Below are 16,177 nucleotides of genomic sequence, written 5' to 3'. Positions count from 1 at the left end.
CTAATTATTAGAGAAAAAGAAAAGACTTGCATACAAAATCTGGTTAATAGTAATAATGTAGGTATTTTTTGATAAATAGCATTTTTTTACTGCTATCATACTCAGCCTTGCACAACTTCTGCTTCTTAAGGTCAGTAGCTTCAGCTTTGTGGCTTGAGAAGGGTGTTACGACAAATCGTTAAGATCTCTCTTCCCTCCAAGAATCCATCTAGTTCCTGTTCGCTCTTGTTTCCAGTTCTCTTTCCTTTTAGACTCAACTCCCAATTTCTAGTCTCTTGAAGTAACTATCTTGAGTTTGTTCTCTCCTAAGAGTTCCTGGTGTTTTTAACAAAAAATCAAATTTACCTGACCCCTTTCTGTACACACAAACCTAAATTTCTTGTCTGTTTTATTATTTCATTGGCCTGTGGCCTTTTTAATTCCATTACATTTTAAACTGGAAAGCTTTCTTCTCCCTGGTTCTTGAGTGCCAGCAAAGCATAAAAGGAACTGTTATCTTTGAATGGCATAGAACTTTTATTCAGTTTTCAAAACTAAAAAAATACTTTTCATGAAGTCAACATTTATTCTTAAATTTCAAGTATCTTTCAAGTAAATTTCAAGTATCTCGTTCAGCCTGAAGAAGGCTCTAGGGACACTTTAGAGCAGCCTTACAGTGCTTAAAACCTATAAGAAAACTGGAGAGGGACTTTTTACAATGGCATGTAGTGATAGGACAAGGGGGATGGCTTTAAAGTGAAAGAGGCTAGATTTAGATTGAATATTGCAATGACATTCTTCACTGTGAGCATGGTAAGGCCCTGAATCAGGTTGCCTTGAGAGTTATGGCTGCCCCATCCCTGGAAGTGTTCAAAGCTAGGTTGGATGGGAAGGAGCAACCTGATCGAGTGGAAGATGTTCCTGTCCATGACAAGGGGTTTGGAACTAGATGATCCTGAAAATGACTTCTAGCTCAAACCATGCTATGATTCTACAGTTCATGAAGTTGTAGGTACTAACTGACATACAAAAAAAATAGTGACACAAACAATATAGTTTCACCAGTCTAATTTTTATAAATAATTTTTAAACAGTCTGGAATAATGTAAGAAAAATGCTAGGAATATATGGTACTGAAAATTAATCTTGCATAATTAATTTGTGCTGAAGTTCCATGGAATTAAAAAGCATTGAAAAAGCTGATAAATTTATAGTAGCTAGTACCTCTAATCCCTCATATTTATGAAGTTATGAACTAAAAGGACAGTACAGGCCCTGACAGTATGGCAGTTGTTCCCATCAAAAATTGTCTAAACCATGTTGAAATATACAATGTGTAATCATAGACAAATATATGCTAAGACAAGTTTTTAGATATTAAATACCCTGAAAAACAGGATTCATCAGAACATTGTTTAGATAAAAAAGTGTGTTTGACTAGTACAACATGAGAGGTAAAGACAAAAATTTGAGCAGTTTTAAGATCAGGAAAAGAAAGAATGGACAGCACAAAATCAAACCTAGGATGTGAAATTCTCATTAATTAGGGAATAAAATCTGTTGAATTTTGTCAGTGCTGTCTGACATGTCTATGCCCAACTCCTCCCTTTCCCTGCACATTTATGCATTTTTTAAAATAAACAAACAGGCTTCTATGAAAGATGTTCAAATCTGTCACAACTCTTGAATGGAAAAAGTCTTGAGATCTGAAACCTTGGAAAAAGAGTTGAACCAAAAACTGTGATTTTTAATTTTTATATTTATATATATATTTATTTATTAAAACTATTGTTTTTTTCCCAGATGTATTTGTGTTTCAGTGAAAGAAATTCATGTGTCTTCTACTCTGTCTGTGCAGCCTGAAGTGTAGGATTTCAGATTAACATTTTTCATGGTTCTCAGTATTTGAGTAATTTTTCTATAATTAAGTTTTAGCATATTTTATTTTCTTCAGTGGCTAACTTTAAAAAATATTTTTCTTGACATTGGAAATGTATGTGACAACAGGAAATAAAATAAATCTGCTTATGGTTATAACAATATCATACCGGCTAATTATTAATTAAACAAAGTTCAAGCTTTTACCAAACAAAAATTGCAAATATTTTCTTAAGTTTTCACAATTTAGATGTAAAATGGAACCCTGACTACTTAGTTCTTGGCATATATCTTACCTTTCCTGTAAGCATTAAAAAACGCAACACACGAAGCCGAAGTAACAAAAAAATGTTGAAGAATTTTCTTTTTATATTTTTTCAAGATGCTTAGTGAATCGGTTTCATTGTGTGACTAATCTAGTCATTAATTTTAACAATGATCTTGCTTTTACGATATATAAACAATCTTTTCATTATTACTTAAAATGCGTCATGACCTGGGATGCGATGCTTCATGCATAAGTGAAATATACGAGCTCAGGGCCCTCAATCAATACATGTCATGGATGAGATGGAAAAGAAAAAGAATTTTTTTTGATGAACACTGTAGGAGAATATTAGGTTAGTATGAGCACATTATTTAACTAACTTTGTGTTTAATTGCAACTTCACACTTAAGAGACTAAGAAGTTAAAATCTTAATTTAATTGATATCAATGGCAAGTGTTCATAGAAAAATCAGTCTAGGATTTCCACATTCTATATACTCCTAGGGGGATAAAAGTCAATTGCATTTTAGAGGACGTGACACTCTTTTGTCTAACACAGGTATATTTATATATTTTCAGTATTATAATAATCATAAGGAGAAAAATAAAAAATAATTATAATAAAAAGTGTTTTTTTATTTCAATTTTACTATCACATACCTCAATAAAACCAAATAAAATTAATACTAATGAGTTATAAACACCCCTGGAATGTCTGTTATAACTCTGATAATAATTTTCCAACTTTGTTTGTTATTAGACTATTTATGGTGTGTCCTGTACCAACTGCAGTCAAAGATACTTTCCCATTTTCATTTTAACTATCATGTTTCAATTACTTTCATTTTTCTAACAAAAAAAAAAAAAAAAGTTTGCTATGAAACTTTTACTGCTCACATTTTATTACTTTAGTTTTAAGAATTTTGTAGATTCTGCAGAAGCCTTAAATTTGGTTAAACACATAAAGATGAATGAATATTAACTCTATGAATAAAAATAAAGTCTTTTTTATTATTATTATTGTGTTTTCAAAATTGGCTTAAATGAAAATAAAAGGAACCTCAGAACAGGAAAATAAATAGTATGTAAGCATGATATACTATATGGACAATGAGAAGGTGGAGATTAGGATCCTAATAGGAGGGAGCAGGACCACAGACATGGGTTTAAGGAAAGAAGACTTCAACCTCTTTATAGATGTGCTTTGAAGAATCCTATGGAATGTGGCCCTAGAGAGAAAAAGAATTCATAAGAATGCAAACATGATTCCTGTCTTCAAGAAAGGAAGAAGGAAGAACCAGGGAGCTACAAACTAGTCAGTGTCACCTCAGTCCCTGGGAAGATGGTGGAGATAATCCTTCCTGGAAAGCATTTCCAAACAAGCCCAATTGGAGGCATGCAACTTTGTTCAGAAATTACTTTCCTATACTCAGAAGTTTTGAGCAGTTCACAGCTATTTCCTTTCTCCATCAAGGAGAAACCTCTTTTTAAGAATCTTAGGAAATATAAAACACAACCACTATTATATAAATGATAGCTTACTGATTTTATTTTTAACATGTAATGTGAAAAATTGCATGTTTAAATCCTTTTTCACTGCTTGTGCATATTTATATTTTTTCTTGTTTCAACACATTTTTACGGAATCTACTTTTCTGAAACCATTAAAATTAATGTTTAAGTAGAATTGTCTTGAGATGTATCAATTTCCATCTCAATTTACCATTATTTTCTGCTCAAAACATTTTCTTGAGGGAAAAAACCAACTAGTAAATAATCTGCAAACTGAGAATCTATTGCTTTTATTCTTAGCCTATTCAAACTTTTCACCTGTTTACCAATTTACACTACCTTGTCCCTCAAACTAGAGCAAGTCTTAGAATATCAAGAAAATGAGCACTTCTTTTGTGATTTTATTTATTAGAAAACTGAGATGTGATTTATTGACATTCTTGTCTGTTGACATGGGAAGTTATGTGTAAAAGATGATTCATCTTACAGCTGACATATGAAACAGTTGTCTAACAATTGAGTTGGGCGGGGAGAAACTTGATGAAATTTAACAAGGGCAAGTGTAGAGTTGCATCTGGGGAAGAACAACCCCATGTACCAGTACAGGTTGGGGGTTGACCTGCTGGAAAGTAGTGAAGGGGAAAGGGACCTGGGGGTCCTGGTGGATAGGAGGATGACCATGAGCCAGCAATGTGCTCTTGTGGCCAAGAAGGCAAATGGCATCTTAGGGTGCATTAGAAAGGGAGTGGTTAGTAGGTCAAGAGAGGTTCTCCTCCCCCTCTACTCAGCCTTGGTGAGGCCGCATCTGGAATATTGCGTCCAGTTCTGGGCCCCTCTGTTCAAGAAGGACAGGGAATTGCTTGAAGGAGTCCAGCGCAGAGCCACAAAGATGATTAAGGGAGTGGAACATCTCCTTTATGAGGAGAGGCTGAGGGAGCTGGGTCTCTTTAGCTTGGAGAAGAGGAGACTGAGGGGTGACCTCATCAATGTTTACAAATATGTAAAGGGTAGGTGTCAGGATGATGGAGCTAGGCTTTTTTCAGTGATATCCAGTGATAGGACAAGGGGCAATGGGTGTAAACTGGAACATAGGAAGTTCCACGTTAACATCAGGAAGAACTTCTTTACTGTAAGAGTGACAGAGCACTGGAACAGGTTGCCCAGGGGGGTTGTGGAGTCTCCTACAGTGGAGATATTCAAGGCCCGCCTGGACAAGTTCCTGTGTGATGTACTGTAGGTTACCCTGCTCTTGCGGGGGGGTTGGACTAGGTGATCTTTTGAGGTCCCTTCCAACCCTTGGGATTCTGTGATTCTGTGAACAATTGGCACTATGTGTTATGCATCCATCTTCAAGGGATGAAGCTGCGTAAGCAAAAGAAGGTTAAATCACTTAGTATTAAGACCACTAAGTTGTTACCATATATTAAGTGACATTTCAGAAATTTCACACACTTTATTCAGTGTAAACCACTGTATGGTAAATGGCAGATAGTTTTATGTTGAATTTAAGGCCTCAGAGAACTGAATCAATTACAAACATGGAGCTGACCCAGCTGTAAAATATGCAAAAGTGTGTTCAGCTTAGAATTAAGATAACCACTGTAAAATTAAAAATTAAAATAAAGCAAGTAAGCTTATAAAAACAAAAGATAGAAAAGTAACAAAAATCTCACAGCAAATATGGAAAGATTAATATCTGGTTAGTGTGGTGGTTTGAATCCCTGCATCTAAGTACCAATCAGCTTCTCCCTCACTCCCTCCCCCTCTAGCAGGGCATGGGGAAAGTATCAGAAGTGCAAAAGCAAGAAAAAATAATGGGTCAAGGAAAGGACAGTTTTATAAGTGAAGGAAAAAAAAAAAGAAAAGCAAGATGCAATGGCAACCGCTTCCCATCTGCCACCAGCAAACTGGTATCAAGCCAGCCTCTGAGCAAAGGCTACAAAGGAAAAGCAGTATCTCCCTCAACCCCCCCAAGTTTTATTGCTGAGCATGGTGTCATATGGCTTGGAGTATCCCTTTGTACAGTGTGGTCAGTTGTCATTGCTGTGTTCCCTCCCAGGCTGTTGCCCAACCTAAGCCTACTCCCTGGAGGCAGGGGAAGATAGGATGATGACAGAGTAAGAAGCAGAGAAAGCCTTGATGCTACACAAACATTGTTCAGCAACAGATAAAACACTGGCTTGTTACCAACACTGATCTGGGAATAAATCTGCAACACAACACTACGCAGTCTGCTACGAAGAAAATTAACTTCACCCCAGCCACGCCCAGTAAAGTTAGCAAAAGATAATATAGAACCAAAACCTACAGATATGCTGGGGTTTTTTTTGCCTATTTTTAAATAATTTAATAAATTAATTGCATGGAGAAAGAAGGCTTTCTTCATATATGACACAGTCATCCCTAGTACCTTTAGTCAAATATCTGCATTTGTATGGCTGATGGATTCTTTATTATTCCCACTAAATATATGCAGACATGGACCTTTTATGTCAATTAGTTTCTTTAATGTTATGGACTTTGTCCTACATGTAATGAAGCTAAAATATTAACTTGATGTCCCAAAGAAAATTATTTTATTACAGCCAATGTGTAACATGGCCAAATGTTGCATTAACTGCCATCTGCATCAACATGTTGTCAGTCAGGTACAAATGCTCAGCAGGAAAATCTGGCAGCCTATCTTCTAGTTTTGTTTAAAAAAAAGTCACTCTGGGAACCTTATTTAGCTTAATGGAAACTTAGCGTTTAATCTTTCCAAAGTTTTATAAACAATATTTCTTTCCTTCTACACTTTCACACACTTCTCCATTTCCTGAATGTCCATTTCCATGGGCTGTCCAAATAGTATTAAAAGAGCTGTCCAGCTCACAAACACGTCTAGTCAAAGTAAGTTTTATGGAACAATCCTTGCAAATGGCAGGGAGCAGCTAAAATTCAACACTAATCTTTGAAATACAGCAGTGGAAGACGTAGATAATTTGATTTTTATTATCTCCTACTGCCACTATTAGAAACAGGCTGGTGGACCAGTAGGACACCTCTCGTAGATGCAAATCACTTGAAAAAAGTAAAATGCCCTTTCAGAATGTTCTCTGAAAGGACATTGCCCAAAAAGACAGATCTCAAAAGTGACAACATCAGGGCTGTCCATAGACCTTTCTGCCTAGGAGCTGTTTTCTGGCCACACTCCAAACGTGATCCACTAAAGGGCAAAATTTCTGAGAGAGGAAAAACTATTTGCATATGCTTGTTTTCCAGAGGAGGAATTATAAGACTACAGTAAGTAGTTGTAGGAAAAGAAAAAAAGTACATTAAAAGTATATTCTGTACTACAGCCTTTGTATTATAGCCTAAATTATTGTAGAATGTAATGATTATATACTGAATGCTATTGTGTTTGCATACTGCCTGATACCAGAGCATACTGCCAAACTATTACGCATTATATCACTGAAAAAATGCCCCCCTTTTCTTTATAGCTGCAAGCATTCTCCATTGTACAAGGGGAAGAACATATTTTCAGTAGTTTCTCTCTTTGAAAGCAGAGTGGCTTCCTTCATATCCAGTCCAGAAACTCTATAATTTCTTATCTTCTGAAAAACATTTTACACTCTGTGCAAACCATGTATGCAGATGCAAATGCATGATGTTTTACCTTTATTCTCTAATGACTTTATGTCATTTCTGTAGACTGATAAATGTTAGAAGGAAGACACTAAACCAATCTAAAAGCTTAGACAGAAAGCTGAACTTTCTATCTATGAAAGTTGAAGAGCAGTTTAGCAGTTCACCAAGCAGCAGCTAATCTGCTTTTATTGCTCTTCATTGCACCAGTTTGAGGCAAAATGCAGAGAGATTCATACTCATATCTGGAAATTGTAATACAGTTCTTTTGTAGGTAATGTAGCAGTTTTTACATGTTCCCAGTATGCAGAAATTAAGATATATTGAAACAATACTTTTTACTAAAAAGTATTTTATCTCAAGCTCATATGCTATGAAGGGTACATGTGACAAAATGTAGGAATTCCTGATGTAAGATGCATGTAGGTAAAGATAGATGGTAGAATTTAGTAAGTCTAAGAATGTACCCTTAAAATACACAGCTACATTTTCAAACTCTAAAACTTTTAGCAAAAAGTATGAACATGCTTTTGCTCACCGTTGCTTCTATTTATACAGAAAACTAGACCTTCCAGGTTTACTAGGTATGAATGTCCTCAATTTGTATGCCCAAAACAAAATGTTTTAATTAATTAGTTTGTTAGTCCTATGAAATTTTATTTGAAATTTGATTCACAAAGTAATTGAACAATGACATGTTCCATTTGAGTTTGACACTGCAAAGTTATTTTTACAAATCCGGCTGAACTGTATTTTACTGTGAGAAGTGCTAACATGTTAAGTACATGTGAATGGAATAGCATCTTGTGTGGAGAAAAAAAAATAGTTCTTTCACTTTAAAAAGGAATATTAAAGTTTTATCAACTCCTGATGTTTTATCAGAAGTGCTGTTAAAATAAGGATGTATGATTTACATGGCTTTAAAAAAATCATGTTTCAAACATGTCTGTCATGTGGGTAACAGGCCACTTTGTTCTGGAATGTTGGCTTCCAAAGTGAAAAGAGGGTTCATTCAGCTTGACTTCCTTCACAACTTAATGTAGCTCTTACCATGATAATGATGTCAATATGTGTAACAATTTCCTCCAGTAAACACATTTTTAGAATAAATTAGCAGAATATATTTCACCCATTTGAATGAGTAGAATGAATATATTGCATTTTGCTAATTATCTCACAGTCAATTTTAAGTCCTCTTCAACAGCATTGTCATAGTATCAAATGCAATCTATAAAGCTTTTAAACTTGTTGCCAGAAGGAATATAGCATAATCTTGTATTTTCTAACCGAAAAATTTTTAATCTAGTTCTCTTATCTGAACTGCAGTATAGATGATGTAGGACTAGGGGAAACGTCCAGAAAATAAAGACAAGACCATGTAAACTAAAGTTAGGAGCCCATTCCTTTTCTTTTAAAGTGATGTTCTCAGTATATCAGAATCAATATTCTCTGCAGTCTCTGGTCCACAACAGTGAAAATTGCCTTAGCAGATAACATTTTATGCCTACTCAGTTGAAATGGGCTGACACTCTTAAATACAATCTCTCTCTGAGTAAGGTCAAAAGTCAGGATTGTGTTCTTTTTTAAAACATATTTTTCTATTAATAAGACATGACTCTAATCTACTGCATATTTGGACTTCCTTTTTAAATGTGTGATGGATTGACCTTGGCTGAATGTCAGGTGCCCACCAAGTTGCTCTATCATGCCCCTGTAGCAGGACATGGAGGGAGAAAATGAGATGGAAAAAATCCCTCATAGGTCAAGATAAAAGCAGTTTAACAAAACAAAAAAAGGACGTCACATATAGAAGGAAAAGTAAACAAAATATTTTATTCTCTACTTCCCATCAACAGGCAATGTCTGGTAACTTCCCTAGAAGGAGGGCTTCAGTATGCATAGCAGTTGTTCCAGAAGACAAATGTCATAAATAATGAATGTCCCTTCCCCCTTCCTCCTCCCTTCTTTTATCTATTATTGCCAATTAGGTGTCATACGGTATGGAACAGTATTTTGGTCAGTTTGCGTCAGCTGACCTGATTATGTTCCATCTCGAGATTTCGCCCACTCCCAGCCTTCTGGTGAGGGGGAATGTTGGAGAGACAGTTTTGATGCTGTGCCAGTACAGCTCAGCAGTAGCTGTAACACTGGTGTGTTGTCAACACCTTTTTAGCTACCAATACAAAGCACAGTGCTATAAGAGCTGCTTCATCTCAGCCAGGCCCAATACATTCTACAAGGGAAAGTTATGCTTTTAGAATATCATTCAGCTTCAGGAAGTTTAGATGTCTAAAGACACAATGTACATCTGTGCCAGGAAGATGTGCTCTTTCTCCTTTGCCAGATCTTTGAAGCATGTGATAAACAATGGCATATCATTTTTCTTTGGATCCTACACACATATAATACTGAAACACTGATTTTTTTTATATATTTTTATAGCAAATATACAGATGCTGCAAGAGAGTTTCTGGGCATCCAAATATTCTTTCATCAATGAGCCAAAGGCTGTAGCTTGGTGAAGCATTACCATCTTCACATTAATGTCAAAATGTCAAGAGAAACCTGGAAGAAGTCATAGCATCATAGAGTGGTTTTGGTTGGAAGAGACCTTAAAGATCACCTAGTTTCAACCCCCCTGCCGTGGGCAGGGACATCTTTCACTAGATGAAGTTGTTCAAAGCCCCATCCAACTTGTCCTTGAACACTTCCAGGGATGGGGAATCAACAACTTTTCTGGGCAAACTGTTCCAGTGTTTCACCACCCTCATAGTAAAGAATTTTTTCCTAATGTTTAATCTAAGTCTCCCCTCTGTCTTAACACAGCTAAAAAAAAAAAAATAAAACCTGCAGGGGACTGCAAGTAATGTTTAGTCCTTTTCATATCAGAGGCGTAGTTGTTATCATCATTCCCAAAGTATTATAGAGTTTGTTCCTACATCTGCTCCCTTCCAGAATTCTATCTTTCTTTTGAAGGAAGTACTGATTTACAGTATCCTTATATTTATTTCTCTATTAGACTTCTATAGCTCACTCCTCCCAGCGTTGATGAAGAAAACTCCATGAAAATCCTAGTTTATCACCTTAAAAAAAAACACAAGCATGCAACACATTTATTCTCTTATTCATTATTGTCACAGTTTAAATATTTATTTTTTTTATCTAACAAAATGCCTCTAAGATCTTAGAGATCATTTCCTTCATGGTGTTTCAAAGTGACTGCACTCTCTAAGGAAGCAGACACAAACCTATTCTAGAACAGGGTAAACTGATGAAATATTCTGCATGATCAAATATTAGACTACAAAACTCACTATCAGTAAAGATGAAATGGAAGCCAAATCTCACCAGCTTAAGAGCTGAAGTAAAATGTGATTCTGCTTCACTATTTTTTTTTTTTTTAGGTTATGAAGGTAGAAACATAGGTTTTCATGCAAATCAGATTTTAACTCAAGCTATTAAAGAAATAGGTTATTTACTCTAATGTATGTGGTTTTTTAATTATTTTCAGTAGCTTCAGAAAACTGTAATGAACTTGTAAAAGCAGACAGCTGCTGAAACATAAAAAGATAACTAAGAAAAGATGAGTAACGGAGAAGGAGGGAGTGAGGCGGTGAGACTAGTTTGAAAAATATGTGGCATGTAGACATCTGGACACTGACAGTGTTGTCAGCTGTAGTGATGACTTTAAAGACGGTCACTGGTAGCAATGCCTTGTCTCACATAAGCAAAAAAACAAACCAAAACAAAAAATTTAAACACACAAGGCCACAGAATATTACAGGGAAGGGGGGGGAATTGTCCCACTTTTACTCCTCCTTCGTATGTCTGGCCCATGTGGCATTCTTAGAAGTACAGCTCAGAGGCTAAATTTTCCAATGTTTAAACAAATACTTTGAAATTCTCAGTCTTATGTAAGTAGATATTTGTTGACAGAAAGGTATGGACTTCAGTCATCTACATCTCCACTGAATGGACAAACAACTTAACTGTAGATTCAGACCCTTTTCTGTAACTGGCCCCAAATATTTTTTATAGATAATATAAGATGTCCACCACACAAGACACACTTTAATCAGAATTTGATTCACCTAGGTGAGTAGAGAAGTAGATTAATTTATTTTTTATTGACAAAAGATTCTTTCCCAGATGCAAGCTTGACATAGAACTTTGATAAATATGAACTTCCTTCTGGCTGCATCCCCATGAGATATTTACAACCTGCCATTTTCCAATGCATACCTTTCTAAAATATCCTTTCTTCACCAACAGAACTCCAGCTACATTATATAATGAGCATGAATACTTTGAAAGTGTGAGTTTGGACATAGCAAAGTGCCTGTTTTAAGCCTTTTATTCTTCATTATTTTCCACCTAATATTTACTTACATATCAAAAGTACTACCTAGTCAATAACATGACAGACTCAGATGCTCCTGATTAACTAACATCCTGACAGGAAGTAAAATTATCTGACAGAAAGGTACTTTAGACTTCAGGCAATATTACACTTATTGTTAGAGATGACAGATATCAACATCTTAATCAAAGAATTAAAGAAAATGTACAAGTTGACTTAGTTCAAAATATCATTATGAATTTAGCAGTCTTTGAATAAACTCATTCCCATGGTGGATTACCAGTAGCTTGACACCATCAAAACCATTTTTCTGAATTATTACATCATTCATTCCCTTCAGAAAGGAATATATAAGGTTTTCTTTCTTGCCTTTTTCTTGAGCCTCACAGTTTCATTATCACTGACTCTTAACTGTGAGGGGAAAAACTCCTTTGACTTTAGTGGCATTTGTATTGGCCCTAAAGATGATAAAACAAACTGCTGGAGCTACTTCCTCATGCATATGTGTCTACTTACTACTTGTCTTCAAAAGCTTACACTAGTCTGTCTTAACAGTCAGATTGAGCATACTACTGGTAATATCTCCAGGATAAATTTTATTCACGTTGAGTGCTTCAAATAAGATAAAATTTCCTGTTTAAAAAAAAGCAATAAAACCAGACATAACCAGTTCTACAAGAAATATACTTCTCATTGCTTTATTACTTGTTGATTGACTAGATAATTTGTCAGTTGCACATCACATCATCACAATGTGAGGGAATTTTTAAGAGGGAAACATGAAGGAAAATAATGAGACCAATAAGCACATTTACCAAACAGCAAATTATGGAAATAAATCTGTAGAAAAAAATTAGACTGGGAGTACTTAACAGCATGTTTCTTCCCTGAAAACATGGAATGTATTATACTTTATATATTACATACATGTATATACATTTTCTGGCAGTCACCAGAAAAATACACAGTAATAAAGAAAATATAGTATTCAATATACCCAGTACTGAACCCATTATATTGAGGTTACAGTGTTTTATAAGCTTGTACTCATCTAAATTAGCAAGGCTTACCACCACTTCAAATCTAATTTGAATTGTTATTTGCAGCCCTAATTGCCAAACCTTCTGCACAAAACTAGTGATGGAATTCTACTTTCATTATCCCTCTGTTACTGCTTATAGTAAATTAAACACTCAACATAGAATGATTTTCCTCTATTAAGACAAAACAGTGACATACTGATTAAATTTAAACTGTCAGATCTTATTTCATTTATCACTACTGCTCTCACAGCAGAGTATAGCTAGTCATTTCCAGGTACCTTCATCTAAACTGTTGTCATTATTGAAATATGGCAATATCTGAACTAATAAACTGATATTTTTAAAATATTATACTTATTTTGCAACAGCTTAGAGAGTAGTATGACAGTCGGGTTTTGGATCACTAAATGTGGTGTGAATAGCTCTAAAGATGATAGTGGATGGAACTGATGAATTATCCAGTCAATACAGAGAAAAATCTCTTCTCCAGTGGGTTTTGGATAAACATCATATATAGTTATTCATCAAAAAAACCTTTACAGTGAAGTTCAAAGATAAAGAACACAGAAAATAGCAGGAGATCTGTACCAGCTGATTAACTTCTATTTATTTCTTTTTTCCCATAATCTGCTTTCAATTATTGGAGTTCAGTGAAAGACCTTGATTGACTGATTAAAATGTACACAATTTTGCTATAAATAATTAATAAAAAACATTGTAAATGTGCAGAAAAAATAAATTTCCAGTGCAGCAGAAAGGATTTCAAAGATTTTAAGACATCAGATAATTTTGGCATATGAAGTATAGGCATTTTAAAATTGATTTTTTATAGCATATTTTTTTGTTAATGCTCTTTAAAGTTCATTTGATATTATGTCAGCTGCTTGCTAACCTCAAAAAGAAGATCACACTGAAAGCAGTTTGCACAACATAGCATATGCTATGGAATAGCATATTACATAGTATGTAATAATGTAAAATATAAAAATGTAGATTGCAGAAACTTGTATTTAGCTATCAAGAAAAATGAAATTATTTATTTTTGGTTTTCCTCTCTTCGCAAAGGTCTCCTTTCTTGCGGAATATCTGGAGACATTGGCAGTTCCCTGCAAGACAAAAGCAGAAGGCATTAGCCTTAGTCTATGTGTCTAAAAATGATTAGAGTTACAATAGAAAATAATAGAAATGGGGCAAAATGATGCATTTCCTATCATTGATACCAGTATCCACATGAACTCCCACACATTCTCAGGCTATTTTTGCCCCCTATTCAATTATTCATGAAGAATTTGTTATTATTAATGTTACTTGTGTTATGTGTATTGCTCTAGCAGTTAGTGATATGCAGCATATACAATCCTTTGTTACGTAACTATTGCCGGATGTCTTGGATTGCCAAATCACTTACACAGAGTTTACAGAAACAGCAAGGGTTAGAGGAGGTCTTCATCCCTTCCACTAAGTGATATTTGAATTCAGAGTTTGGAAATTGTTTTAAATTGTTGGAGTTTGTAGATTAACAGGAAAATTATTAATTTTTCTAACTGGTTTTATCTTCCATGTTAATATCAAAAATGCAATTTCTCTGTCACATCAGACCAATACACATTTAACTGCTTCACAATAAAAAGAATGGGGCTACACTGATGACCCATGATATTAAACTACTGTAAAACCTATTTGCAGAAGACGCTTATGGATAGGATATAATGGTTTATTAGGTAAGAATTTTTTGTGCATTTTTTTTAAAATCATTACAATTTTATTCTCTGTACTTGAGATTTTTCTTATTTTCAAATCTAATTCTATGCAAGATAATATTTTGTACTCTAGCTTTAACAAGAACAAAATCAAAAGTATTCTGGGTTCAGCAGTAGCAGTAATTCTTCTTAGTACCTGGTGCAGTGCTGTGTTTTTGACTTTCGGCCTGGGAACAGTGCTGATAACACCAATGTTTTCAGCTGGTGCTCAGTAATGTTTAGTCTGACCTAGGACTTTGTGAGTCTCATGCTCTGCCAGGTAGGAGGGGAAGCCAGGAGGAAGTAGAGACAGGACACCTGACCCAAACTAACCAGAGATATTCTGTACCACAGCACATCATGCCCAGTATATAAACAGGAGGCAGTTACCCGGAAGGGCGAGATCACTGCTCGATACAGCTGTGTATCGGTCAGCGGGGGGTGAGCGGTTTTATTCTCTACCCTTGTTATTTCCCTTATCATTGTTATTATTGGTGGCAGCAGTAGTGGTTTTGTGTTATACCTTAGTTACTGGACTGCTCTTATCTGGACCTGTGGGAGTTACATTTTCTTTGATTCTCCTCCCCAACCCTCTGGGAGTGGGGGGGAAGAAGGTGGGGGAGTGAGTGAACAAGCTGCGTGGCTGACTGGGCTTAACCCATGACATTAATGACAAATGTTAAGCTCAGTGAAATGCCTTAATTTCTTTCATGTATTATCAGAGGATATCCTAACACTAAAGAATTCAGTGGGAATTTAGCAATTTATTTGAATGGGACTAAGTATCATCTGGAACTAGTAATCAAACAACTGATGATTTTTTTAAATTATTCCACTATTTTGAGAACAAAATGCAAGGGTATGCTTCATGAATTGTTTTAACAAAATTCAGGAGACTATACTGTGTCACTTTAAATGAAGTTTATTAAGAGATATTAAGCCTGTCAAGCGTTAAGTCAAAGGTTAAGCCTGTTTACATTTTAATAGAAAGGTTCTGTTGAGGAATGTGTTCAGTAAGAAGCAAAATGGATCAAAAAAGAAGAGAAATGTGTACCTTTAAGCAGGCACAAATGCTTGATCTGAGGAAGACAATGTTCAGAGTAAAGTCTGGGACATAATCTATACAATACAGAAGCATCTAGTGACACTGCAAATTATTAGGTAGCAACAGTGTTCTTGAATGTGCACATCTTAAGATCTTAAGAAGTTTCGGAAGTTTTGTACCAAAAAAAAAGTGTTTCAGTCTATATGTTTACTTAAACCCAGTGAAGGAAAAGAAACAACTGTCAATCTCCAAACCTATTGGCAATTGGACGTCAGGATTATTTCTCAAGTCCTATGCCCAGGTCCTATGGAAATGAGGTAGAGCAAAGTGGTCGATATTTTTAAAAAATATTTTCAAAAAATATTTTCAATTAGTATTCATTCAGAAATGACAATATGGTACCAGTGTTATTACCTGTGCCCTTTTAGTGGCTGCAGACACAGCAAACAGCAAGTATCTATTAAATGTAAGGTCTGTAGCACATATATCATTTGAAGTTATTGCCATTACTATCCTGGGCCTTTGGAATTCAGAATGACTTATACATGATTTCTGGTTTTAATATCTAACTCCAGTCTGGTTATCTGAGATTTGGAAAAGAAGTGTCACATAAGAAAAAAAAGACGTACTGCTCAAACAGGTCCATTAAAATTGGAAATTGCTTGGAAAGCACTCGTAAGTGTAAAAAATACAAGCTGTCTGTTGACCTTTGTCCTGGGTTCAGCA

Source organism: Lathamus discolor, chromosome 1, assembly GCF_037157495.1.
Source record: "Lathamus discolor isolate bLatDis1 chromosome 1, bLatDis1.hap1, whole genome shotgun sequence".
Classification (NCBI taxonomy): Eukaryota; Metazoa; Chordata; class Aves; order Psittaciformes; family Psittacidae; genus Lathamus; species Lathamus discolor.
The sequence above is the reverse complement of the archived record's forward strand: the minus strand, read 5'-3'. Positions refer to the sequence as shown.